Consider the following 27,962-nt stretch of genomic DNA (forward strand, 5'->3'; position numbering starts at 1 on the left):
TTTTTCACCAGGAAGCCCTACGATGCAGATGTCCCCTTCCAGCTAATAAACAGGACATCAGAACCACGTGGAGAAAGAGCGCTTCTCGTCCTTTACTTCGTCCATGTAGGATCCGTGCGGGCTTAAATCCCAAGCTAGCCGGGGGGATTTACAGCCCGAAACCCACGGGTTCCTTCAGGGAGTCATTTAATGCCTCATCTTGTGAGGATTCCATGCCCAACTACATTTAATAGGTCAGTACAGTAATTTTAAATGTCTTTCTTTCAGATTTTTGCCATCTTCAATTATACCTTTCCTCCTTACTATTTGTGTGATTTTCTTCTGTCTGAAGACTCTTTACTGCTGTTCTCTATTGCACAGCATGACAAATTACCCAGCTAACCATATCTTTTCATCCCAGAAATGCATGGTAACTGAGAGTCATGGCATTATCACATGTTGTGCATTTTATTTCCTCACAGTTCATTCAAGGGTGTCACTTTATTCTCCTGCTTCCTTTTGTCATCACATGAACATTAACTATTTTACTGTTCCTAAACTTTAGGAAAAGTTAGAAACACATCCTAAGCTCAGAGCAGTACATAGACAATTCTGCATCACTTAGCGCTTCCCCTGCATGGCAAAACCGTATCAATGATTTTAAGTCCCCGCAGAAGCCATAATAAGGCTTTCATCCTTATTATACAGCTGAATAACCTGGGTGTGGGCAAGAGTATTATTTGCAACCTCAGGCCATCAACCAAATTAACTGTGAGTCACCACTCACTTTGACAGTGTGCACTAGGTTCTCTTTGGAGTTAGGAAACTCCCTGGGTCTGCTGCATACTGTGTCCACAATCTGTCCTCTCCTCCACTCTTTATATTTAATTCAAGATAAACACCAGTAATTGTAACATTTGTGCTATCTCCCAGGCATTGCAAGGATCTATTAGAAAAATGAACTGGAAGAGCTTAGAGTGATAGCAGCTAATATATATAAAAAAGACTTTAGAAATTGTGATTAAGAAGACACAGTGAAATTTTGCTGTTGACAGCATCATCCAGAACCATCATTAGCATCCAAGAGGGACAGTTTGACATGAACAGGGTAGTTCATGGGCTCATAAATTCCACAGCATTAGTACTCAGTCTGAATAGAACTGCAGGAGCAAACACGGAACTGTCCTCATAACCTATCTCAGATGTGAGACAGGATCCCTGTTCTTTACAAGGTATTTTATGTGTCACTAGGAAGAATGACTGATTGAAAGAGAGAAAACCCCCACTTCTCTAAGGCAAACTAGAGGAATGATCACTTTGGGTAATCAGAAAGACCACCTGCGATGAAATTTGGCTGGAAATAACTTCATATGCTTTCTTGTAAGTATTATTGTAATTAACAAAACACTGTTATTTTTATTTAATACCATTAATTTTATTATTTATTTAAGTAATGCTTGCTCCTAGAAAAGCATGAAAGCAGAATACAATAAGCTGAAAGTGTCATAGTGCCAAGAATCCCAAGATCCATTTGCAGACTTGTGTTAATGGTCCAGTAACTTTAGGAGTGGCAGATACTGAGAGACTGGTCTTGATAGCTGCTGGAAGAGCCAGAATTCCCAATAGCTAATACAAGTACAGATTTGGCACCACCCCACCCTCTGCAGCATTTTACTATGCACTTTGCAGCATTTACCTATTCTGTGCCTATTCTGAGTCTTACATGTTGGGATTTTTAAAATTCCAGGTATCAGTTAGCACCCCCAATAATTTAATTTTGTTTAGTTTTTTCAAGCATATCTTTGCAAGTTCAATGGGATGATTAGTATAGAAATAAAAAGACATGAAGAATTTAGAATAGGCCTGACTTGTGAACCAAAGATAAAATATTCTCCTTTGTTCTTGCAACTTCTTATGAAAAATCTTGAAATTTATTTAAATAGGACTAGAATCTCTGGATGTTGCTGTTAATTTATCTTCTAATGTCTTTTAATCCATTTACTTCAGAATGTCAGGTCGAAAATCCAATTTCAGTATGTTTCTCTATGTATCTCTTTGATATAAATTTGTTGCTGCAGCTGATAATTGTTGCTGCAATTGTAAGAATTAGACAAGCTTTGTCATAGAAATCACATAGTAAAAGGTTCCAAAAAACTTGACAATGTTGACAGTTGTTTTCAGCAAATGTCTGCTTTACTGTAGCACTGTCAATGTTGATGTCCTTGTGTACATTTAAAAGAGCAATGTGATTAAGGCAAGCTTGTCCATGCTAGGTATGAGCCAAGTTATCAATCTCCTCATGGCACTGAAAGATTGTTCAGCTGTTGCAGACAAGTAAGAATAGCTGGCAGATTTCTGCCATTAAAATAAAAAAAAAAAAAAATCCTTGTCTTTGGGCATGTATCTATAGGAATGTGTAACATCTGCTACTGACCTTAACTTCTAGATAAGATCAGCTTGTATTTGTAATTCAAAGTCATATACCTTGCTTTAGATGATGCACTTCCAAGGATATTAATAAAGTATTTTTGTAAGAAGATATTTGTCTAGACAGCAGTCTAAAGAATGATATACTTCTGTTCATGATATGTTTCTGTTAATTGTTACAGTAGTGAAATGCCATTATTCCCCTAGTGTCACTTTCACTGCAATTTATGTTCACCTTATGTTGAAATTAAATAATCTATTTAATTGTATTCTGTTCTGAGAATATTTCTTATTTATACATGAAAATCATTGCTGATGTTCTATGTACAACATCAGTCATCTTTTCCACATTTTTTTCACTCTTAACTCGATGCAAAGAATGTAAAACTAATTTCTTTAACCTTCACCAAGGGAAATAGGCCTGATTTAACACAATCATATATTCCATCCTATTGATCCAGAATTCTTTACATAAGATATCAAAGCCATGGGACGTAGAAGATTTGTTGCTGTGCCTGGGTGTAGAAATAGTGGGAAGAAGTCAACTTCAACAACATAATCTCATAACAAACCCTGTGTGATTTTCTCATATAAATTAATGTAGACTTTCTTAGTCCAAACATACTCATATTCCACTTTGTATCTATTAAAAACTCCTTAAAAAAATCCGGATTTCTGACAATACCCTGAGGGAGAGAAAGACATAGATTTTTAGGTTGACTCAGGGTAACCAGTTCAAGTTTTCCCAGACACTCAGTGTGATGCTCTGCATATCATGGACTATTTAGATAAGTCTACAGCTCAGGGAGGTAATATGGAAAAAAGCTGTGAAGCTATCTATAAATACTTTTCTTTCCTGACAAGCTTGTACAGTGAAAGTGTGTAGTACTGAAGGGCAGCATTGGATAGTGTAGCATTTGATAGTGTCTAATTACAAAACTATCTTTCCTCTTCTTGCAACCCAGTGACACATTCACTGTTTTCCAACAGAATTCTGAAAAAAATGCCTTGGACAAAAGTCTTCTTCAAAAAATAAGCCCAACTCAAGTCCAGAAAATAGTCTACTCACTATATAGAATGAGGGTAAACTCTGGCAGAAACAGAAGTTTATGACAAAGTATTTGAAGAGACATAATACATGCAACAAAGGGAGAAAGGAGATCATTTAAAGATGCACTACTCATCTTAATTTTAATATTTCCCTGTATTTTAAAACTTGATGCTCTAATGTAAACATCTTTATAAAAAAAATCTTGTTATGGTAAATCATGGGCAGCATCACCTGTGCCTCCTGTAATAATCATGTTTCAAATAAAATAACACCAAATGTAACAAGAAGGGCTTTCCCTTTAAGAGAAACCAATATTAGTTTAGCATTTTGCATTGTTAGGTTAAAAGGATGTGGTATAGTAAACACCACATTGATGGAAGATGTATTAATTTTTACACACCCTGTGAAATTTAGGGTGACAATACACTTCTTTTCTCCTACTGTTTTGGATAAATATTTGTACTCTGAGTTTAGGGATCAGCAGTTTAAGTCATATTTCATTCTCAGACTCTGTGGTTGAAAACCTAAATCTCATAAATTAAGGGCTGTAATTATCAGCTAGTAAACCTTTCTCTCTCAGCAGTTATTATGTAAGGTCAATTAGAGTGAAGAATTTTCAATCTGGACTTATTAATAAAGGAAATCTTTCATGCAGAATTGATGAAATGGGAGAGCTTCTCCCTGTGCCCCATCTGCTCTCTGCTTTTTGTGTCCCTTCACTACAGCTGCAGTCATTATCATGCTGACTCCACTTTGAAAAGCTGAAGCTACATTCTTCAGAACAGTTGCTTGGTGTATGTCAGATTTCTCTGCAGAATTAATTTTTTTTTCATTGGAGACATGGAGGCTGATGCATAGTTTCCAAGGACTAAGGCCTTTGCATGTCTTCTGTCTCCAGAATCATCTCTTGAATTCCAAGTATTTCTCAAGTGGCTAGCAAAAGAATATCCAGGTAATTTTCAGCCTGGTGGGACAAGCTTTGAGTGGAAAGCCAGATGGCTGTGAAAATGGATTGTAAAGTAATTATTTAATTTTATGTTATCTTCTTGTCTTTAATACATGTGTGCTTTCATTATTACAGTTAGAGCACTCACAAGATCTGAAGAGGCTGTGAAATCCCACTAACTCTAGTAGCAATTGCTGTCTTTGTTGCTCAGACTGTAAATGATATGACACAATGATTCATGTAAAAAAGCAATAATGCTACTTGAAAAAAGTAAAAGATGAGCAATAAATAAACCAAAAGAGCTTGTTACCTTTCCCAAAAAACACTTTTTCATTTCTGACCTAGGTTTATTTTTCCCCTCCTTCTTTTAGCATTCTTTACATTATATGCTAAAAATAAATGCCTTCAAGTGTCAAATTTTAACTTCAAAATTACTGCCTTTCATATCCTTTATTTTCCTTTCAGGCATCTGAAAAACTAAAGTCAAAGTAACACTGAATAATTTGAGAAGTTAACATAATTTTGTTGGTGGAAATTCTAAACAAATGTAATTAAAATAACCCTAAACATACTGTTTCCCTTCAATTCTCAACTAAATATTTTAAAGAACTGAAGTTTTAGACAAATATTTTTTTGTTGCTTTCTTTTCCTAACAAGACAAAGGGAAGAAAAACCCAGCTTCAAGGGACAGGATATGAACCCATCGGGGTCACTGTCCACTTTCCAGTAAAAGGAATAAGTTTGGCTCACAACCTTGTTTTGTTCTCTCTCAAAAAACTATGCCTAGGTACCACCAGGAAGATGAGGGCTGAAGACTGACACACAACAATGGTAAATACAAACATACAAGTTGATAAATAAGACCCTGATTCTGTTAGCAAGCCTGTCCAGACATAGCTCCCCTCCAGACCTCTGCTGAACCACAGTCAGTCTGCATTTTTATTTTTCTCTTCATTTTCAGTATTATCATGGGCTTTAAACTTCTGAATACTCAAGACTGACTGGTTAAAAGACATAACCTTGATAACACTCAATAATGAAAAAATTATGTGCTAAGAAGAAAAGGAAATATTTATTTTCTGGCCATACCTGAAGTGAAAGACAAAGAAATTTCATACCACAACTGATAAGGGAAATTTCCCTTTGATTTTCTGCTTTCTGTGCATTGGATAAACTACGTTTCCCAAACTTTGAGACAAATCTTTTAACATATGTTGTATGAACCCTGCATTACAGACCAAGTCGGGGAAGGCACTAGATATCCTTCACAAGGCTTGCTGAGATGTTCTTCCTCTACAGCTCATTTTCTTTGGCTGAAGCCATGGGAACAGTGGAAAAGGAACTAAACCACTGCTGGCATTTTTGAGCGTAGTTAATGGTATTCTTCTCACCAGGAAAGTCTGGAATCTAATCTTGTCGCTGAAATTCCTTTTCCATCAGTGCTGCTCCTACTTTAATGCTTAATCATAAATATTAAAAATGTATTACATATTTTGAGCTACATTTCAGGGTTTTCTTCACACACAGTAAATAATTGAACTTAGTCATCTGTGTCCCCCTTCTTCCAACTCTGCACAGGCACAACCAATGCAGGGTTGAACACAACCTAAATTTCTGCAGCATGAACAACTTACCAAATACACATATAGACAACCAGCTTCTGAACTTTTATCGGATGATGATTTATTGAATATAAATTTGTAAACCTATTCCCAGAAATTTTTTTTCTGCTGCGTGGTATTTGCCCAAGAAAAATAAAGCCAGAATATGCACCTTCTGTGGACCAGGAGAAACCTCTCTATTTATGTCTCTGAATAGTATAGACCTAATAATGATTAATTAAAAAATTATTGGGAAAGATGGAGCTTTTCAGACTTAGCAGATTTTTACTGGGTTTGCCAGTGGGGAAAAAAGGAGAATCTGAAGATTTATTTGCACAATGGAAAAAAGTTTTGCACATATTCAAGGAAGATTTAAAATACTGACAAAACAGATTCAGAAACAGTGTGAAAAAATAAATTAATTACGTGACCACTAAATCAAGACCTTATAGACATGTCAGATGCTAGTTTACCCTTATATGGATTTTGCGATTCTTGGACTCCTCATCTTTCCCAAAATGGTCTGGGAAATGCAGTAAGTTTTCAGTCTGAAGGGTAGATCCTTTGGTAGCCTAGAAGAGAATGCTCTTTATGGAACACCTGGAATTTGTGTTTATGTATTGGTAGTGAAAACAACAAAGCAGCTGCTAAAATAAATTCCTTTGCATCTTTAAGAGAAAGTTACAAGTACATAAGTCTCATTTTCACAAACTCTTTAGAACCTTGGTAGTATCTGGTTTTACGCAAAGTTTCAATATTTTGTTCGGCTTTCTTGATTCCTTTAAATCTTGAAATAACACAGTTGTAATCCATGATTGAAGCTCATGTACTTTGGAAAACAGTGTCTCAGTCCTTGTGGAATAAATCTGCCCTCCAACTGTGAGAATATAAAATACAAGTTCTGCAGAGAAAAGATGAGAGGTTGGTGTTCGTATTTTTTTTGGTTTATTTGTCTTTGTTTGGATAGTTGTATAATTAATTCAACTTCTACTGCCTCAGAAATCTAATAATACTTAAAATGAGAACTTATTCACAACAATGTCTTTGGAAGACTTATTCCTCAAGTATCTTAATTTCTGTATGCTGATTTATAAAGCTATTCCAGATCTGTTACACAGCCTAATACAACAGGTGGGCTTTGCTGGTTCCAGGACCTCTAAAAATCTTGGTGGTACCCTGAAAAACTGATATCCTTTGATTGTGATCGGAGAGAGCACTAGAGCTGAAGCTTTGCTTAAATCTATAATATTTGTCCTGGGAAGTGGTGAAAACATAACTGTGCTATGGACTGTGTGGGAAAACATATGTTTGGGGGGTATGGGGTACTTCCAGCCCTGCTGGGATGCTTGGAAGAGGGTGTTTGGGCCAGACCTGCAAAACACACATTGCTATCAGATTTGTACCCCATCATGCAGGTGTAGCCATGGCAACTCCAGGTTACATATCGGGATATCCAAGTCCATCAGGTGAGTGGGTACATATGAAATTGGGAAAGAAATTTGCACATATGACAATTTTTCTAGCTGATGTGAAGGAAGGAGAGAAGGTCACCCTGCTGCCCAGCTGAGGCCTCTTTGGTACAGCTGATCCCTGAGCAATGATGGCACAGATGCAACAACTCAGCTGTGCCGGGGGGCTAGTGGTGGTGAAAAGAATCCCATCCAGAACCCCAACACCTTGGCCTGTTTTTCAGACAATCTATCCATTTCTACATTGATGTACATATTTTAGGAAAAAAACACCGCAGGCCCAGGAATGATGCTAGTAATGATGGTATAGTTTCAAAGACACTGTCTTGGCTCCAGTGCAGGGTTTCAAGGAACTGTATCGAAGGCAGAATTCAGATCATTTTAGGACCAGAGACACAATGTAGCTAACTTCCAGGTGATGGAAGATTAAGGAGAATGACATACTGAATGCCTTGATCTTTGCTGAATATCTCTTTCCTTCATCTGATACTGGCCCCCTCTGCATGCAACAAAACTGACAGGGTCAATAACAAAAAGCCCTTTTTTTGCTTATATGTACTTCCTTGGTCTATGTAAATTGTTCTTTAGCAGCCAAGTGCCCTACATACCCCCAAAATAACAGCAACAAAACAGACTGTCTTATGTGTTAGTAGTTGAGTGGGCAGTAAGTACCAGAAGGATTATAGGTGGAAGTGTAAACTTTAATCATCTGCCTCAGACCTCAGAGAGGGGTATTATTAAATATTTTTCACTCTTTTTTTCCTTTTACCCCAAGTGTGGCAAGTTGGAACTGAAATTTTCTAAGGCTCCAAGCCTTTATTTGCTCTTTTACACTGTTGTTTTAATTTTGCACATGGGCACATGTACCTTTTCCTGAATGCTGCCGTTGTGTTCCATCATCATTGCCTGTATGTAGAGCTTCACATGGAGGAGTGGGTGTCAATGCACCCAGTTTTGGTAGGGAAACTTATTATCTATTATCAAAGACATACTTTACAAAGAACAGAAATACTAATTGAAACAGAAATGATCTTTTATTTCCATTGTCTGAAAGGTTTTAGAATGACTTTTTCCTTTGTTAAAAAATGGCATGCTACAAATTTGTCTTTGTTGGAGATTCAAGACCTTGTGCTCTCACTTAAGATTTCAAATCTGAAGGCAACTGGCAAAACTATGGAGAATCAGGTTAGCAATTGATTGGAGTAAGATAAAGAATTACACATTATGCTGAACCAATTTCTACTCACTAATTTCTGGTATAGGTAAAAAACCCTTTCAGAACATCTTCATTTATAATAAACCTGTTTTTTTTCTTTCCTTGTGATTCTTATTAGGAAGATGTAATGTTTGCAGTACCTAAGCTCCTGATGTAAAAGTCACTAAAGCCAATGGAAGTATATCTATGCATTTCACCAGGCTGTGGTTTGAAACAAGCCTGTACAAAATACATAATTTATTTACAAAATACAAAATTTATAATTTACAAATACCCTTTAATTTTAATGGAAGATTTGCTGGCCCATAGTAAGGCATTTTTATTAATGTGTAGCATAATACATTTAGTTAATGAGATTATAATTTAGCTCTGTTAAATCTAGATAGTGTATCTTGAATTGTAATAGGTAGTGCTCTATAAGTAAAAGGGATTCTGTAGCAATGGCAGAACTTATATTTATTGCGTGGCAATGCTATATATTTTCATTTATGATATTAAGATAATTTTTCTGATGGAAAACCAGGGTTGTGTCAACAATTTGAAAGTACTTAGTTTACTTAGTTACAGCCTTTTTTTTCCTCTCAAAGAATCAAGCACAATTTGAAAAACCAAGATACTTAAAAACCTAATGGTCCAGTTCTTCAAATACACATGGCAGCAAAAGTAATTCTAGTGAGTAAGGAGTACTGCTCTCTCCCATTACATTACTGAGGAAAAGAAACACGTTCAGAGCTGACCCTTGCCATTCAGTTTGTTCTTGCAATCTCCAGCATTAAAGGAATTTTATGTGCCTTTTTGATTTTATTGTAGAAATAAGATTGGACATTCTTCACCTGGCACAAAAAGAATGGCAAGATTCCTTGTTCCTTCTGCTTGTGTAAATACAGAAATTTGAAATCAAGCCATGCACTCTATTGTTGGTTGTTTTAAGGTTACCACATTTATGCCTTTAAATAAAAACTTTATAAAGAGTGATTTCTAATTATGGACATCAAGATTCCTATTAATTACATCCCAGTGTAACCTTTGCAACTCTAAGAAGTGAGAATTTCAATGTATTTAAAATGTGTACATTGAGGTTCTTCTGGGTAATTTCTTGCTACTAGTCCAAGCCAGCTCAGAATTTCACATCCTTGAACAGATTGACTGGTTTGGCTTTTGAAATAAGTACCCTGCTATCCTGGACTACTTTGTGAGTGGGTGGAGATGGGTGCCTTTGAAAATGTCAATTGGTTGCTAACCATAACAAGTCAGAGTTGTGTAAGAGTGGAGAAGGTAGAAGTATCTATGTAAAGTAAAATGGATCTACTGACATGCCTAGCACAGACCATGGAACTAGAAAGGATGTTTTCCAAATCACCCAAGACTTGGGCTTGAGGCCATTGACAAGGTTTCTGACAGGAGTTTTGGGGAACAGATGCAGGAACATTTAAGATGGTTGGCTGCATCTACAGATAAACCGGCTCTGCAGGAATGCTGTCTTGGGAGGCCCCATATTGCAAGGAAATCACTCTTTTTATAAGAGATTAGAATAGACTGTCAAACTTTTGCTTTCTAAACAGGAAAGAAAGGTACATGGGAAGTCTAGAAAAGGGGAGTTTTGATTCAAAATCTCAATATAACATCCTTCTGTGTTATTACACATATTATATCTCATTGGATAAAACCTGGAGATTTTTTTGTGTTTCCATTTGGAGAGAAAGCACATACTGGTATCTTGAGTTATTTAAGCACCAACATATTTAAAGTTTGGGTGAGTTATTTGCTTTCCAAAAAAAGACATTAAAACAAGGTGCATTAATTTTTAATTAACTCTAACATGGGAAATGGTGTTAGTGAAATTATTGTTGTGAGAAACATCTTTGTCTTGGACTTACCATGATATTTCGCAGACTTGAAAAAGAAAGACTTAAAAAACAGGCTTCCCTGTTAGCTTAATGTGCTAACTTCTGCTGAACCCAGCAGGTCTGTTCAGAAATATTTGCAGTCCTCCCAGGATGGGACAGGCTACTTGAGATCCTACAGGACACTTCTGGAAGCATACAGAACATTCCTGGATTTACAGGCCCTACATGATATTTCGTGCAGCTCTTGTTTCTGTGGCTATGATCTGTTGCTGAGAGTCAAGCCACTATCTAAACAAGAATGACTTCAATGTCACAGTGTGCTGCTTTCCAGAGCAAGAGGTCATTTGCTCCATTTTCTCCAAACCACATTAGTGCTTAGGTTTGCTGCTCAGAAAAATACATCAATTTGGAGCAATAGTACTAGACAAGGAAGAGGAGTTGCACTGGAAATACAGAATGCATTAGTATGTATTATTAAATGTGCCAGGAGGATAACATTATCTTATCCTCAGTTTTAGCAGTTAAAATGTTCTCCTTACTAAAATAATAAATGTTCAAACATTCAAAGTAGTGTAGCCAAAATCCAGTTTAGAAAATTTCTTATTTAGCTATTAGCAAGATGATATGACTTTTAAACTCCATCTCTGACACCAATTTCTCCACTGGTGCCATTGAAAAATATGGTTTTTTCATTGCACTTACAGATCTGTCCAAAAAGTGAAGGGAGAAAATAGTATCAGAGAGTGATTTACATTACATTGGATTTTACTGCACCTCGGCATTGCAAAGGAATCTTTTAAATAGCTGAAACTACATAAGGAATAAGTCAGTTTCTAATTCACAGGAAAGATATTCTGCGGTAAGTGAGGTAACCAAAACATTGTGGCTTAAAGAGCATTCTGAGCAATTGCTGTTGCTGTTTCAGCTGTCTCAATCCACAAGATACCATTAAAACAGACTGGCAGTAAAGAACACTCACAGCCTTTTTTTACCTGAAAATATTAACTCTTATTAAGGTGGCTGATGCAAAGAATTAATGAATTAGTACAGATTTGGTTTGCAGAATCAAAGATTTGCATCTAGGAGTGTGCAGCAATAAAAAAGAGGCTGATTTGACATATTTAATTCAAATATAAATACAAGATGGCTAGTCTGAAATTGGTGAGGTTTTTTTTGGATTTCTATCACTGCTGCTAAAAATAGAAACTGGCAGACTATTTTTAGATAATCCAGAGCTGTTATAGGTTGGAACCTTGCTGCCCTGTTACCTACTGCCTTCATGAACAACCTCAAGCATATTTGAAAATACATGATTAATTTTAATACAGTTTGTAAAAATCCTTTACATACAAATATGCCCAGGACTTCAGGAGTCTGTTTCCTGTCATACTGAATTGCTGATGGATGAAAGTCTTTTGTCTCTCCAGAACCTTTAAGACAAGCCCTGTTTATGCCACAGAAATTATTTTCTTCAGACAACACTTAAAAAGCACATAATATTTAATAGAGATAATTTCTAAACTGATGTGAGATGTGTTGATTTTGCTGATTCTTTGTCCTGGCTTTTTCAAAAGACAACAAAACTATTCCTCACCCAGAACAAAGAAGACCAGAAGTGTTAGCAACAAAACTGATAGAAATGTCTTTTTTCCTTTATAAAAGAGGGGCTAAATTCAGCAATTGGACCCCAGCATGGTCTTGGTTTGTGTTTGTATTTGCACTGGTGATATTGTGGGGCTGTCTCTGAATGTTCCACCTCCCCTTGTTTCTGGAGGAAATGCTGGCAGAAAAACCAGGTATTACAGACGTGAAATTGTGAATAGAGAAAGTAGATGAAACAATTAACAGAGAAATTGATTTTTTGTTTGTTTAGATAGAAAGATACTCAAAAGCTAACTTTTTGGTTTTTTGTTTTCCTGAGTGACACCCTCAGCCTGTGAGTGGGAAAAAGGAAGTGTGGTACTCCAGCTCTTACAGGTTTGGCTGAGCAAACCTCATGGAGCCAAACACTCCCATATGTCTCCTGAAGGCTCAAGGCATGGCCTGAATCCCTCCATCTTGGTCCATCAGTGCTGCCAGGACATGAAGGGGCTGGCCCATTCAGACCATTCAGACCTGGCCCCCAGATTCAGCATCCAGAAAACCTCCATGCTGGCCTGCTGGAATGGCTAAAAGCAATGAACATCAAATACATGCATGGAATGGAAGACAATTCAAACTTTCAGCCTTTGTTCTATCCATTTTAATAATTTTACAGTGTATTATTTGGACAACGTTGCCCTAGAGAAATGTAGCAGTTTGAACTGTTTTTAACAGTCAAGTCTCCTATGATCTAGTTTTCTAGGCCTGTGTCACTACTGCTTCAAGCTACTGTGAAAAACAAAGCCTCCTTTTCCTCCTTTATTTTCATTGGTATGGCATATGACAAAAGAACCCCAAACAACAAAAGACGTACTGAACAGTGACCATACTGGCTCCTTTCTGAACATGTCAAAAAAAAAAAAAAAAGGGAAAGAACCCAAAGTTTTAAGCATCAAATTACTAAATAACAGAAATGGTATTTTCTGTTTTATATGTTTAAGAAAGGTTCATGAAAAACATGAATATTAAGCCAAATATTTGTTGTAAACTTTTTTCAATTACTTCAGCTCCTAATTTAAATCTAGGATTTTTAGCGATGAGCAAGAGACTATATTTGGTAAAAAAAATCTGCTGGGTTTACTTAGTTACCCAGCACATTCAAAACAATACTCCTTTATTAAAAAAAAAAAAAAAAAAAGTCTGGTTTATTTTCAGCATGTGTAGGACTTGGACCTTCCATCAGATTCCACTATTTTCTCTTACAATATGTCTGTTGCTGTGTAATGTGCTCAACAGTGCCTGTACTTCATTTTCAGCAAATTAAATTTATGCCTCACAGGAATTGTGGTTTGGTCATGGCACTGCTTCTAGGTATGGGTGGGGTTTGTTTTTTCAACCACCTCTTGCTTAGCCACATGGGTACATGCTGTCACACCACACAACAAAATCTTCTCTATAATAACTGGTTTAAGTAGCCATCCACTTCACGAAAGTGAATCCCATTTAATTTACTTTGTATTTACCATGCTTCCTTCAAATTGTACTGTTGACAGATGGGTATTTATACAACTTTCATTTTAAACTATTTATTTAGAGTTGGGACCTCAGTAACACTTGTTGCCAGATTTATAGTGCATGTTTAAAACCAAGGCTCTGAAAACATAATATTTCAGCAAGGTGGAAGAAGTCAATGAACTTACACACTGGGGAGTCTATTCTCTCTCTGGATATGATGGGTGTACACATTACTGATGAAGGAGCCAGGCCTGTGAGGCTGAGTGTATACATCTGTGTTTATGCAATTATGCTTAATCAAAACCCATAAAGATTGTCTGCAGTCTTCCTGCAAAAATCCATGAGGCTGATCAGGGAAGGTAGGCTTGGAATCTTGGATCACTGTAGTCCTGTTGCAGAGGAAGACCTGATGGGATACCCTGTGGTCCACGGGTAAGCTCAGGTTTTGCATTGAACTCTGAGGAAAATAAAAACAACAAAATGAGATGGACAAAACAAAAGAATAGAAGACTTTCACTCAGCCACTGAAAACATGTAATTCAAAAGTGGCTTTCAAACAAATCTTCAAAACTAGCAGGGGAAAAACATCTTCCACTTTCTAGTAAATGCTTTCAGGCTTGTTGAAGGGCAGAAGGAAGCATCATTTTGTCAATAAATAAAAAAATCTTCATATAGATAGATATCGCCTGAGCACTTGTTCTCAGTGTCCATTTTCTATGGCTAGCAGAATGACCAGCAACATGTATGAATTTATTTATGCTTATAGGAACAAAAGCTACATTTCATGAAGGCGAAAATTGGTCTAAAAAATTTGGTTTGTGTTTTTGTATTAACCAATGTATTGTTTCTTGTCTTTCTCCTCTTTCAAGAGCAGTATTTCAAAATTTTGATTTAGTAAGCCACTGGTGTATACATCTAAGCGCTCCCTGCACTAATTAAACAATAGAAAAATAATGAAGGAAAAGTATTTGTTAAGGATTTGGTTGTTTCAGTCTTCTCGAAAGTTACAAAAATCATAAATTGCTAGGCAAACTCATAACCCTCACTTTCTCTTGAGACTAAAAACCTCAATTTTTACAACAGACTTGTGAAATAACAGAGATATGGGTGAAACAACATAACCACTCTTTACTCAGAGCTTCAGTTAATCAGCAGTAGATTGATCAAGCACTCTTGATTCTCCATCCTGTGCTGTAGCTTCTAGGGTTCTATCCTTTTTAAAGCTTATATTCCTAATGATATTTACTACAATCATTTCTGCATAAATTTGATTAGTTTCAATGCAAGACCAGTTTAAAACTTGACAAAAAGGTGGAAGAAGAAAGCCAATCTCTTTTCTCTCTTCATTGATGCCAAAGAAAAAGTATTTAGAGAAATTAATCCATTTTTAAATAAGATAATAAAAAGTGATAGACAGTACGATACATGCCAATATACACACACACATATATATATACACACACATATATATACATGAGTGCTAACCTTAAAGCCTCACTGTTCACCCCACTATGTTCTCCATACTGCAATAACTGCCCTTGATGTCCTTTCTTTATGCAAAGCAGTAGAAAATGGACACAAAGCCCCACAACTTGTTAAAGTTGTCTTTTCAAAAGGTCAGATATTTTAGGCTAATGAGTAGGAAGAAAAAGTAAACTTGGAAAATGCGGTATGATCTTTATAGCACAGGCTCTAGAACAGGGTGATCACACAGACAGGGCTAGTGCTTCCGGATCATGCAAAAAAATTTAGTAACACAATAGTTTTATCCACACTGGGAGCATGCAGAGGACTGAAGCAGGGCCTCTGTCATCTTTTCTCTTTACACCCCAAAAAACCCTGCATCTCTTTCAGGGTAGGTGGAGGGGAGAATGAGTGAATTTTTTCCTGAATAGTATAATTACATAATTACAAATGGCAGTATGGTTCTCTTACTGAAAAGTTCGTGAAGGGAAAACAGCATGAAATAGTTAATAGCTCATAACAAGGTTAAAATATTCATGGTGGTAACATACTCAGTTGATAATCTTCTATATAGAACCTTTTCATTGCCTGTTTTCCATGTCTCTGCAGAGGAGGAAAGTAATATTATCCAAAACACCAATTAGATACATTTAGGAGTTTTCTACAGGACATTCCTGTCTTGCTAGTGCTTGCCCCACTTAGATGCCATTAAGCCATACAGCTGATTTTTGTTTTCAAGTAACTTTGGAAATACTAAGCCTTTGCAGATGTGCAAACCCTTTATTTATTATGAGATCTCCTCTTTTTGCTGAATGCAAAATTATTGTTGAATATATTGCAAATACTGAAAGACACTGAGAGTGTCATTTGGATGGTAAGTTTTTCTCCTTCAAATTACCTTTCTAGTTTAATTATTAAGAGTAGCTATATTAATATCAATTTCCTTGTGCCTGTGAAGCTGTGCATTTATGAAACATCACTAAGGTGAAATCTTATTGCCAGAGCTGTGAGTAGAGTTTCAAGTGGTTGCAGACAAATGCATGTGGCCAGCACTAAAACAGTGTCATTGTCATGCACTTTACCTCATTTATAAGTGATTCAAGAAAGCCATTATGGCAACAAATCACTCAGGCCTTGCGGCCATGAAGTGGGGAGGGCACTGCCAAGCAGGTTTGCAGGAAATTAATTGTGAGCTGGCAGGCAATTTTTTATAAGCAGTGTGAAAAGATGCCTATTCGCTTTCTTTTACCTCTTTAACCTTCCCCTCCTTTTTTCTTTTTTTTTTTTTGGTAGGAATTATTTGAGCAACAGTGTTACTATAAACTGATTCATAACAACAGTACAGGGATTTCTGTGAAGGTGTATGTTTGTATTGGTGCTATTTTCATCTCTTCTTCAGGTGGTGTTAAACCGCATATGTGAAATAACAGTTGTGCCTGTAACAAACTCACATTCCTCATAAAGGTTTCAGTAGTGACTATAGAAGACTTTTAGTCGGGCTGTCTTGCAGAAATGGGCCAGAAATGCCTTGTGCTCGAAAATAGTAGGAAGAAGAATTTTCCATGTTTGCTTGCATTGTACTGTGTGATACAGTACACAATTTAGGATCCAAAGAGAGAGCATCCAAAAGAGACCTGGGCTTTTCCCAAGAGAGTCAGAAAATAGTGCAGTTAAAAGGTCTTTCTAGAACATAAAGGCAAACATTCAAGCAGAGCTGTTTACAAAGAAATATTTTCTAGTAGAGCCTAAATGATTTGGTTCTCAGAATGACAAAAAAATTCCCCCAAAAAATCCACCAAAATCAAGCTGAAAAAAACCCCAGAGAAACTAACAGTCCAACTCTTACTTTTGAATTTTATTTTTTGAGAATATTGTAAGATTTTTTCCCCAAAACTTTGTATTTATTTAAAAGCTAATAAAGCTAGATGAGAGAATTAGAATATACCATCATATAATAAAAATTAAACAATTTCTATGTTGACTTTCACTTACAAAATTATTTTACGTCAAAAGCTAGAAAATTAATGCTTTTGAATATAGTGCATTGGAATTTTCTTATCTGTTAATTTTTTAGAAGCTCTACACTTAAGAGCACCATAGTAAAATCTCCTTAAGCTGATTTATCATTACACTTAATCCTCTGAAAGCTTCACTGAAAACATCTCCCCTGGGATCAGAGACTAGAAATTAATTCTGTTAATATTAGAACAAACTTAAAGATCAAAACTCCCTAGAAAGTATGTGATTAATAAATAAAGAGATTTTTATTCTTTGTATAGTGTTTTTAACCTCTTTTCTACTTTGTTGTGCTCTGAACAAATATTTTTGTTTTGCAAACGCTAATATCTTGAAAGATTTTGTAAAAAATGTGTCTGAAATTATTCACTCTGAATTATATGAGTATTTAAGCTAGTACTATTTGCAAAGTAGAATGTGAAGAGTTCAAAGTAATTGATGATATTGAAATAAATAGAAAGCATCTTTGCCTATCACTTATTGTTTGAGAAAATGTGTCCAGGCTACATCAAGTCTCTGTTGAGGGTTGAATCTGAATGTCATTTATTTTCCCCCTCAAAATAAGCCCAAAATTTATGATGATGAAAAAAACCACTCTAAGCACAAGTCCAGCTATAGTCCCAGTCCAGTGGTTTACTGAGGAAGAATTCAGTTTTACACGGTTGATGTCACCTCACCCTGCAGCTGACTGTTCCAACACCCGCAAAAGTCCATCCAAGCATTTTGCTTTATTATGCTGCAATCTTTAAACAGGTGTTAGGTTGTCCTAATTATATGGTTAAGAATTCTATAACAAGTCACAGGCCACCTTGATGTTCCTGAAGGGGGACCAACAGAAGTGTCACACTTTGTTATCAACTGCAGCTGTCCTTTAAGAGTACAAACATCACTGGTGGTAGATGAAATAACCTGAATCCTCATGTGCACTTTTCCTTCAGGAAACAGCTCACTGAACAGCATTTCTGATGCTGAGCATTGCTATATCTGAGTGCAGTCATGCTAGAAGAAAAAATTTATAAAAATAAGTCAATGTTCTATAAAATAAAACATGGCTTCACCATCTTTTGTGTCCTTCCACCTTACCACATGCATTTAGTCCAGAAGAACTGCCAGAAAAGGCCTGTTAACTTTGAAGCTTTCTGGGAAGTGCTCAGTAGCATGTCTCAGCCTGTGCGCACATCCCATATCCTGGACACAATGTGAGTGGTGGTCAGCTCTTCTGATGCCAGGTCAGCAAAAATAGGGAAAGAATGGTTGTCACTTATCTCACTCTCCAAATGTTTTTGTGTTTTACTTTTAACACCAGTTTGCTTGAAGGGAGAACAAGATATGGTCTGCTTGATGAACTCTACTTAATAATGAAGTTCAAGATGTGGTAACTGGAGCCAAGAGAAGCTCTGCTAGGATGCAACACCACTGAGCAGGGAGGCATGCAGGGTGTGGCTTCCTAGCTGTGACTATCTTGTTGAAATCCCAGTGCAGTTGTTCCAGAAAGTGCAAGTGGCTTCATAGGAAAAATAACCAAGGTCTTTGTAACCAAGGTCATAGGGAAAGTAACCATGGATCTATCATCCCATGTATGATATCAATGTGTTTGCCCTGGGCCTGGGCCACGGCTTGGTGGGATAGCTAGGAATCTACAAGGGCTGGCTCTGAGGCATCACACAGCAAAACCCACTCACTCTTGTCCAAACATTGTTTACAGGTTAACTTTGCAAGCCTAAATGTCACCAGCCAAAGCACTCTACTGTTTGCCAAAACAGATAGTATCTTTTTTGAAATTTACGTAGTTCTGGCATAAAGAAGCAAGAATGTATGTGAGGTGAGTGCACAAAGAATATAGGAGAGGTAAGAAGGAGCAGCAGGAAGGTGCTTTTGGAGGCAAAAAAGGAAGCAAAAAAGGAAAATATTTAGAAAAGGGAGGTTGATCTGTCCCCTCCAAGGGGTAGAGAGTTAATGTGAGAGATGAGGATATCTATAAAATTATTAATGAGATTTAAAATGCCCTTATATAAAAGACAGACGCTACTAAAAGGGGAATTACAGATGTCATACAAAATTTTATTTTAATGGAATTTTGTCTTGGTTGGATCAGAGATTACCTGAATTTTAAACTTTGTTGTGGCTTAGTCTCGTATAATTTCCTACATGGAAAGGGCTATTAGTATCTAATATTTTTCTACTGTACTTGAAGATATAAGCTGCAGGTGGTGAGATAATGCCATAATTAATCAAAATTCACAATGCCTAACAGTTACACCAGCAATTCAAGACCAGAATGACCTCTTAATTATACAACATTAATACTTTCCAATCCACTCCATTAAATATGACATTTCAGGACATCCTTTTGCTGTCCTTTCTTGTGGTGTGTTATTTTTAATTGTATATTATTTAAAGTTGGTATGTTCTGTTCACCCCTGTTCACCTCTGTTATATGGTTGTGCCCTGGTTCTCCCCTTCCCATCAGTTCATGCCAATCCCCTTATCTCCACCCCAATTGTCCTTATTTGTGCTAATTCATTACTGTAACCCCTCCCCAGACCCCTATCCATCACTCCGCAGCCCCTCCCATTATTCCAGAATCTTCTACTGTTCCCATCAAGTGATTGGATTAGGAGCTGAGGTCCCGCCCCCAATTTAAATGCATCTGTTACCCCAGCAGTCACTCCTTTGTATCCCCCCCCACCCCCCTGTTTCCCAATTGGAGCTTGGTCCAGCTCCACTCCTGTTCTCCTCCCCCTTTATAAACCCATGTAAACCAACCCCCGCCCCCCGCCCCCCGCCCCGTGGTCTTCGCCGGGCTGGTACCCCTGGAGTTCAATAAAACCGGACTTTTGCTCCCAGACGGAGTCCTTCTTTTCTTCACCTTGCCACAGCTGCCTCTAAATATTCCAGCTAGGCGCCCTCTGGACACCGCAGTGCATCTGGAGAGTGTCCCTCAGTGCTGGCTGTGTCAGAGCTAGCCGCCGTTGATCCTGCTCCCCCAGCCGGAAGCAGAAGGACACAGCGCCGCAGTCCTTCTCATCTGAACATCTCAAAACCTTCAAGTTATATTAATAAGGAATGAATGAAAATTCACAACTTTGCTGTGATACACTGCAGTAAATACTGTCAAGCAAATTTGTGGAAATGACAAAAAAGGAATAATAGCAAGATTTGTAACTGTTCAGAATCACAGGTCTTTGCTGTTAATTCCATTTTTAGACCTTGACACAAGTGAGGCTCTCATGTGAGCTTAGAAACAGGGTTAAGTAATATTTTTTCCCATATTCAGCACATACAAATAAGTATCCTGTGCAATTTTCCAGATCTATACACAGGGAATTAGTATTTTCTGGGCAGCAAATTTTTATTAGGGGCAGGATAATGTTAGCACTTTCATCTGAAAATCACTGTTGTCCAGCAGGCAGAATACATTTGAGTCATTTGAGTCTCAGGGAGTGGCAACTATACAAGAAGGAAAAAAGAAAAATATCCCGCCATTTGCTTGGTTAGAAGCATTAGCACCAAAGAAAAGGGAAATTTGCCACTTTATCAACTCATCCCACAATTTTAAAAGACTTGAAAAGAGTGCACAGCCTTGGTTATATTGATATTCCCAGATATAGAGTAGAAAGCTGAATGCTACTCCATCATGATGTGAAAATGAGCCAACAGTGGGTTATGACTCATCACAAAAAGTTTTTGGAAACCTCATGCAGAAATACAAGCAGGACAGGATTGAGTGAGGGCAGCATGTTTCACCTGAGGCTGAAGCACTTATAACGGAGCACTTGCTCTTCCTATTTATGTTTATGGGAGTTCTTCTGAAGTTGAACACTGCTGGTTGGTGTGGCCCAAAGCCACGACATTATTTTAGGACTCTTCACACCGTTGTGGACTGGTTATATTCCCATCTGCAGCCTGGATTTTTGGTGGGTTGTCTACTTTGAAGCAGGTTGTGAGCCAGATCTTACCTCCAAGAGAAGTGGAAAGCATGTAATTTGCTGCTTCTTGCTGGTCTTTGTGGGCTTGGCACACAGAAGAATGCACCAACAAGTGGCTGTGTAGGATCACCATGCCCTTTTGGAAGAGGCAGGAGACAGTAAGTGTTATGTGGTGAGGCAGTATGGCGGAAGAGCATGTGTTTCTCCACAGAAAAAGGCTGGTCAAAATGGCTTCTAAATAAAGGTATTGAGATGTGATAGTACAAAACACAGCATGCAAAAAACCCCCCAAAAACTAACTCCATGAACACATATGTCCAGAAGACAAACTTGATGTCTGTCATGGGCTGTAGATGAAGCTTCAGATGCCGTATTTTTACTTTTTTTTTGTTGGGTTCCTCCGTGAGCTGGGTTATACCATACCACAGTGATTAACCTAATGCCCCCATTTAACTTTCCCATGAGGTGTGAATAATTTAACTCTGATGCACAGTCCATTTTCACTGGTGTTTCTTCTGCATTTCATCATGCTGGGAGAAAGGAGCCTTTGAGCAGTTCTGAAGACAAGCTGTAAAGAGGATAGGCATGTTTCCTCGTTGTTTTGTCAACATGTGTGATGGTGTTCCTCCTTCCTGAAATGTTAACCCAATTTGTTGACAATTTGTTTCTGAGTAAGTATTTAAAAAGTTTGCTGTGTTTTTGTAGTTCAGAGGTTACTTCCTGTCTCTGGAACTGCCATCCTTGTATGAGCCTGATTGGTGGCCACATGGTAGGTGCACAGAAGCAGTAAAGTAATTTAGAAAAGACAAACTCTTCCATAATTTTCCTTTTCACATGTTGAGAGAAAAGGAGACAGATTTACCCCTCATTTCCATTGTACTGGTATCAATACCGAAGACCCCAGAGAAAAATTTAAGAGGTAATGGTCCATAGCACATACCATGAGCTTGACAGGACAAATACAACATGCAGACCTTCTTAGGGTTAAAATATTGCTGTTCCTGGATACCTGGAACACCAAAACTGAAGACTTTTTTAAGTCCTGAGTACATTGGAAGTTCCTATAGCAAATCTACTGCAACAGAGCAGTAAGTATTATTATGAACCTTTTCACTGATCACCATTGTTTTTTCCATGAAAAAATATGGGCTGCTAATACACATTATTCAAACTTCTTGCAGTCCTCAGTCTACCCAGTTAGAGTGACTTGAGTACTGCATATGTCTGCTGACCCCCAGCAAACCTCCTGGCAGACGATGTGGCTTTGTTTTTCCTTAAGAATTCCATAGAAACACGTGCTGTGTAATGTAATCCTTCACTGTTTCCTTTCCGGGCCTACAAATTGCCATTGTGACAAAAAGAAAAAAGTTGCTATTAATATAGTCTAAAGCTATTTAGTTTATTATTTAGTGGTTAATTTATTTACTAACTGGGTTAAAAGGTAGAAAACTGGGTTAAAAGGGAGAAATACTATTTCAATGGAAATAAGTTCTGGTCTGATAAATGAAGGAAGCAGCCCATTTCCAACTTGTATGAATAATGTCATAAATATCTCTCTTAAAATTACAGAGATTTCAGGAGTTCTGGCATGTATACAAAGCCATAGCGAAGGTTAGCCTTAGGGTGAGACTTGAACCTAGGAGGAATGGAAATCTTTAACCATTGCTTAGGTCATGGAAAAAGATCAAGCTCTCTTTCAGCTCTTGGATATCTGTCCCTGTGTGCACAACAACTGCATACCTCATAAGCCTATGTACCCTCCCCCTGCCCCAAGCTACAGCAGTGCAGGCAGTTCCCAGCCCTTGACTCCGGATATGCCAATGTATGTTAGCAGTGCTTCACTTCAAACAAATTTAAATTTCTCTCGGGAGCAGATTTTGCTCATCTGGGAAAGACTGTTCTCTGCTTCCCTCTTCTACATCTGAGTATATATCCATCCTATATGCTGTACTGCTCTGAAATATGAAGCCAATTTTCAGAGCCACTCTTTGTTCAAATGCCTTCGCAATTATAGTGTCATATCTAACTTTAATCTCTGGAACAGGAATGATAAAAAACTAAAAGTAGCAAAAATTTTCATGTGGGTATTTGTGTCTGAATCTTTGGGAAATCCAACAGTGTTTTAGTGTTTTGCTTTTCTAGGTTTGTAAAATTCTGCTTCCCTATTTGCTTTAACAGGAAGTGACATATGTACAATAGCTACAAGAACAGTGTAAAATGTGACATTGATGGCTTACTTCCAGTTGATCTTGCGCTTATTACAAGACTAACACTTACACTATAGCCTTCCTCCTCTCAGCTGTTGGGGTTCTGTCATGGTCAGTCTGTCATGGTCAATCTCCTTAGGCCTCCCATCTCTTTAAAGTATACTAAGGAAGTATTTAATTAAAATGCTGCTATTTATTTGTAGCAATTTCTTTCAAAATGAATTGGAAAATAGTTGGGTTGGATTTTACTGTTTTTTGGAGACTCTGCCTAAAGGCAATGCATCCCTAACCTGTGTTTCCACATACTTCGGCATCACTTTAAGTTCTGTTAACACAAAAATGACATAGTTTGATAGGTAACTGGAAAAGGGGAGATGGATTAGAGCACAACACTATGTAGAAAATACCTCTGTGCACTGTGGCATTGTTGTATATTGTGATGCGAAGGTATCTATACTATATATGTCATATAGTTATAGGAGAAGAGAGTAGGACACAAAATAGATTGAGTGGCTTCACAAATCTGGGTACTTAAAATAAGGCATGAGCAAAAGCTTCATGCCAGTTTCAAAGGTTTTGTGTCCAGTCCCAGATCAGTCAGTGTTTACAAAGTGAATGATGAGAGCAGAAATGGATGAGACTGCCTTGAAAACATGAGCAGAACTCCAAGCTGTGACAAGCAGCTCCCATGCCCTGCCAGTATTTTGCTTAAACTATGTGAGATTTACTTTGCAATCACTACTACTTCCTTGTACTTTGAGGACATGAAGGAAAGTGCAGGTAAGGGAAAGCATTGCAAAATAAAATCTCACAGGATTGGATGTGGGAGAGTATCTTGACTCTATCTGCCACTTGGCCTTGATTTTGCGCAGCCAGATGAAATTTTCATGCATGTGTCCACTTAGAGCTTGGATCAAACACAGTTTTTGTACTTGAGCACTGGTACAGACCATGGTGGACAGCTGTTGTTTAGTTTTTAGCTTGTTCTCTTTTTTTTTTTTTTGTTTGTTTTGAGTCTGTTCATTTGTTTCTTTAATTTTAATCATAGAAATAAATTAATTTCTCCAATAATTTGTTAGAACTAGAACATCAGCAAACAGTGCCCACTTAGATCCTGACAAGCAACTAGCAACCATGTGTATCCCCCAAAGGCTATTTCCATTCTTCTTGCTTTACTGTTTTTTGTGAGGGTCTGTAAAATGTTGACATTTGCAAAGTTAACTTAAGACTGTTAAAAAGCAAAAGGCATATTATCAACCTTACAGCTCTTTTTGGAATCAGATTACAATTTCCCGATTCAAATTCTTTATGAGAATTGAGAATGTCCTCATTGATTTCAGTGGTTCTGAGTCTGTTACAGCTGTTCAGGTTTCACAAGCATATTTGAATCTGATCCATTATGACCCCATCTTTTCAGTAGATCACCCTGCTGGATAAACTTTGTTCTTTCAGTTTTACCAAGCACTTCCAGCAAACCTGGGAAAAAAACCATTCAGGCATTTTTTGTTATAGCATCCTTTCTCCCCCAGGAGAAATTGGATGCTGTAATATATTTCCCTCTCTGTTCCTTATGTAAAACATGGTTTATATCTTCTCTCAGAATTAACAAACTAAAAATAAAAAGGTTCTTCACAATTGTTGAATCTTCCAGGATTTGATCCCTTTGCAAAGGTCTGTGGTTTGGCTTTCTGTCTTCTCTTAGTATTGTGTATGTGGTATGTGCACCTCATTTCTTCGACTTCACAAAACTATTTAAGTTAATCCATTAGGTTTTTTTCTCAGTTGCCAGTTACTTTTCCTTTACAAGTTACTTTATCAACTTGACTATTAAGTGCCCTCTTTTCTGCATGTTTTGGCTACCTCATTTCCTCAGTGTCCAGTCATCAGAACCAGACTCTGTCCAATGTATCTCTGCCATTTTGTCCATGTTTTCTATCTCTTTCTTCCTTAATTTCCATTTTCCCCCCTGTACCTGTCACTCCTTGCTTTTAATGCTGTTTTTTTGGAAAGTTCTACTCCTCTAAGTGAAGCTGTCTTTTCTTTAATTTCTCCCCCCTTCATCTTTTTTTACTTTTCACTCTTATTATAATTATTGTGATTTACTTTTGTGTTCCCATAACAAATAGCAAAATTTGATTTCATTAGACATTTTGGAATTCATGTCAAAATCAAAATTGCCTTCTCAAACTACTACTGGTTTAGAAGACACTTCCTAATTTTTCAAATGAGAATGGAAGCAGCAACATTATCTCTCAGGGTATTTTCTTCAGTGAAATGAGGAAAATATTTTTGGTTAAATGTTTTTGTCACAGAAGAAGAAATTTTGGGCAAAACCAGAGAATTTGCTGTGTTTTGACAGTAGGTAAGTTATGACACAACTTCTCAGTGTTATGTTGAGACCTTTGTAGAAATACTTATATAGTATATAAGTATTGTATAGTAAGTCCTTGTATAGTAAGTCCTTCTGGGCTCACTATGGTTTCCTCTGAATTTATTTATTCATCTCTGATTGAATGGAAGCAGTGCTGGGTGCTCTGTGTAGGACCTGAAAATAGTTTTCAATTAAAGGACCTGTAAGATTTAAAAAAAACCTGTAAGAGTTTCTACCTGCAAGAACTTGCACTGCCAGCTTGTAAACTGGGGCTGCTTTGTGAATATTGGAGCTTCATGATTCCCAGCCCGACAAATTGTTGAGTGGGCATGGAACAGAGAGCCAAGGACATTAATCTTATCAGCCTTCCTCATTTAAGCTGTTCCTGCTCATCGTTACTTATCATCTAGGGGACTGTCTTGGTTTGAAATATAGGTATCTGCTAAGGAAGGCGGGATCCTCCCTTGGAATGGGGAATGTGAGCCCCCTCCCTCCAAATTATTATAATTTGGAAATGACGGGGCTCTCAGGCAAAAGGATATGAGAATAGGAATAACAGTTCTTTTGTAGTCTGTATAACAAGGAAAACAAAGCAACAGTGATTATGGCGCTAACAACAGCACTTTCCCCTTTGGTGCAGTCACTGTCACAGCCGGCAGGGGCATTGGTGGCTCTTGGTGAGCAGGGCAGGTGTGATGATTCCCCCGCGGCGGCAGGAGGCGCTCCGGTGCAGGCTTGGGGAGCGCACAGCAATAGCGTCTTTGTCTGAGATGGGAAGGGATGGAAGAAAGGCTTTGCTTCCTAAACCCCCTGGAGCAAATGGTCCCAGTGCCCCTGCAGGACTCTCGGAAATAGCTAGGACTCTCGGGACAGCATGAATGAGGAGAAATCCCAGGTGGTGGACAAGATGTATCAGAAACTCTGTGGAGGTAGTTGGAACTGCGGGATGTCCCAGCTGGGCAGGGGATGTGGGGCCCAGTAGCAGAAGAAAGGCAGGTCCCAGTTGGGTTGTGGTGGTGGCAGCGAATTCCTTTCCCCAGGCTATCTATCTCTCCAAAGCCCAGAGAGAGCAAGAGATCCACAACTGCCCCAGACTCCATCCTTTTACCTGTTTCTAATCTCACGGTATTACTGTCCCTCTGAGAGAAACTCCCAAAAACCAGAGGAGTTCCCTCTCCCCTTAGTCTCAAGCACCCAGCCATTAGTGCTTCTTAGCAACTTAATGGGAAAAAAAAATCCACAAGTAACAAGGATAGAAAAGGAAAGAAAACCCAACCCCCAACAGGGACAACAAAAAACCTCAACTAGTAACAACAGTGTCAATCATGGAAATGCAAGTAATTCAGTGGTGAGCTTCTTTTGCAGATCAGAACCTGGATTTTTAGGACTAATTAATTTCATGTCCAAAGAGCATTAGAAATGTTACTCAGTTTGGTTCTAAAAGAAATTTGTCAAATATAGTGTATTTAATAGAGTCTAGTGGAAATGGTTAACCATATATTTACTTTAATGACAATTAAAAGGAATACCTTAAATTTTAATTTGGTGTTTTGCCAATTTAAGCATGAGGAATTATGAATGAGGCATATTAAAAGTGAACACAGCTCTTTTTTTTGTGGGCTATATAGGCCCCTTTCTCACTACATGCATTAGTAAGCAAAGTCTTTCAGCAGCGGAAATTTCATTAGCACTTCTAATGCAGGTTTTGTAGGACATTAAAGTTTCCAACAGTTAATGACTCTAGTTTCTTCCTTTGCAGGTTCACCTTTTGTGAAAGAGCATGGAAGGGGAAAGAAATGTCAGTAAGATTGAATTATGAACTCCCAAAAGCTGAGGACAGAAACTGCTTGCATTGTGGAAGCTGAATTCACTTCTCTTGATTAATGCTGGGCACAAATGATCACATGCATGGCTTTGCTGAAGCAGCTGTAGCTCATGTATTAATTATTCCAGGTTTTCGGTGCAATGTTTTAAGAGTAACACAATCAGCACTGTAAAAATCAGTCAGTTGTTTGAAAATTGGAGTCCAAAGTTCCTTGCTTTCCACTCTTGGATAGAGAAGAACATCCTCCAGACTGCTTTACCCATAGTGAGAATCCTTCTCAGTTCTGACCTGTGCTTTCATGGCACTTGGAGGGTGTACCAGCAGTGCCACCGCCATGTCCCTTTCCATGCTACAGTTACCCTTACATCTGGTGGTTACTTTTGTCAATATTCCTCAGTAACTTTTAAGGTACTTACATGAGAAACTTTGTATGAGAGACATCAGACACACACACACACACACACACACAGTGGGTGTCTCTCACAGAGAGAGATACAACTGCAGTTGTATTGTAGGAA

The 27,962-nt window shown here is 37.8% G+C and overlaps 1 long non-coding RNA gene across 3 annotated transcripts; it reads left to right on the forward strand.

Annotated features, from left to right (window-relative positions):
• Nucleotides 1–50: 50 nt before the first annotated feature.
• Nucleotides 51–27,962, forward strand: LOC119696156. Of its 3 annotated transcripts, none has more exons than XR_005255509.1 (4): nt 51–233; nt 1,231–1,359; nt 5,191–5,234; nt 27,379–27,962. It is a non-coding gene; the product is annotated as an uncharacterized LOC119696156 (long non-coding RNA). The 3 variants fall into 3 exon arrangements; XR_005255508.1 differs by lacking the exon at nt 27,379–27,962 and adding an exon at nt 12,458–14,281; XR_005255507.1 differs by lacking the exon at nt 27,379–27,962 and adding an exon at nt 6,826–9,282.

The sequence above is a fragment of the Motacilla alba genome, chromosome Z (genome assembly GCF_015832195.1).
Source record: "Motacilla alba alba isolate MOTALB_02 chromosome Z, Motacilla_alba_V1.0_pri, whole genome shotgun sequence".
In the NCBI taxonomy this organism is placed as follows: domain Eukaryota; kingdom Metazoa; phylum Chordata; class Aves; order Passeriformes; family Motacillidae; genus Motacilla; species Motacilla alba.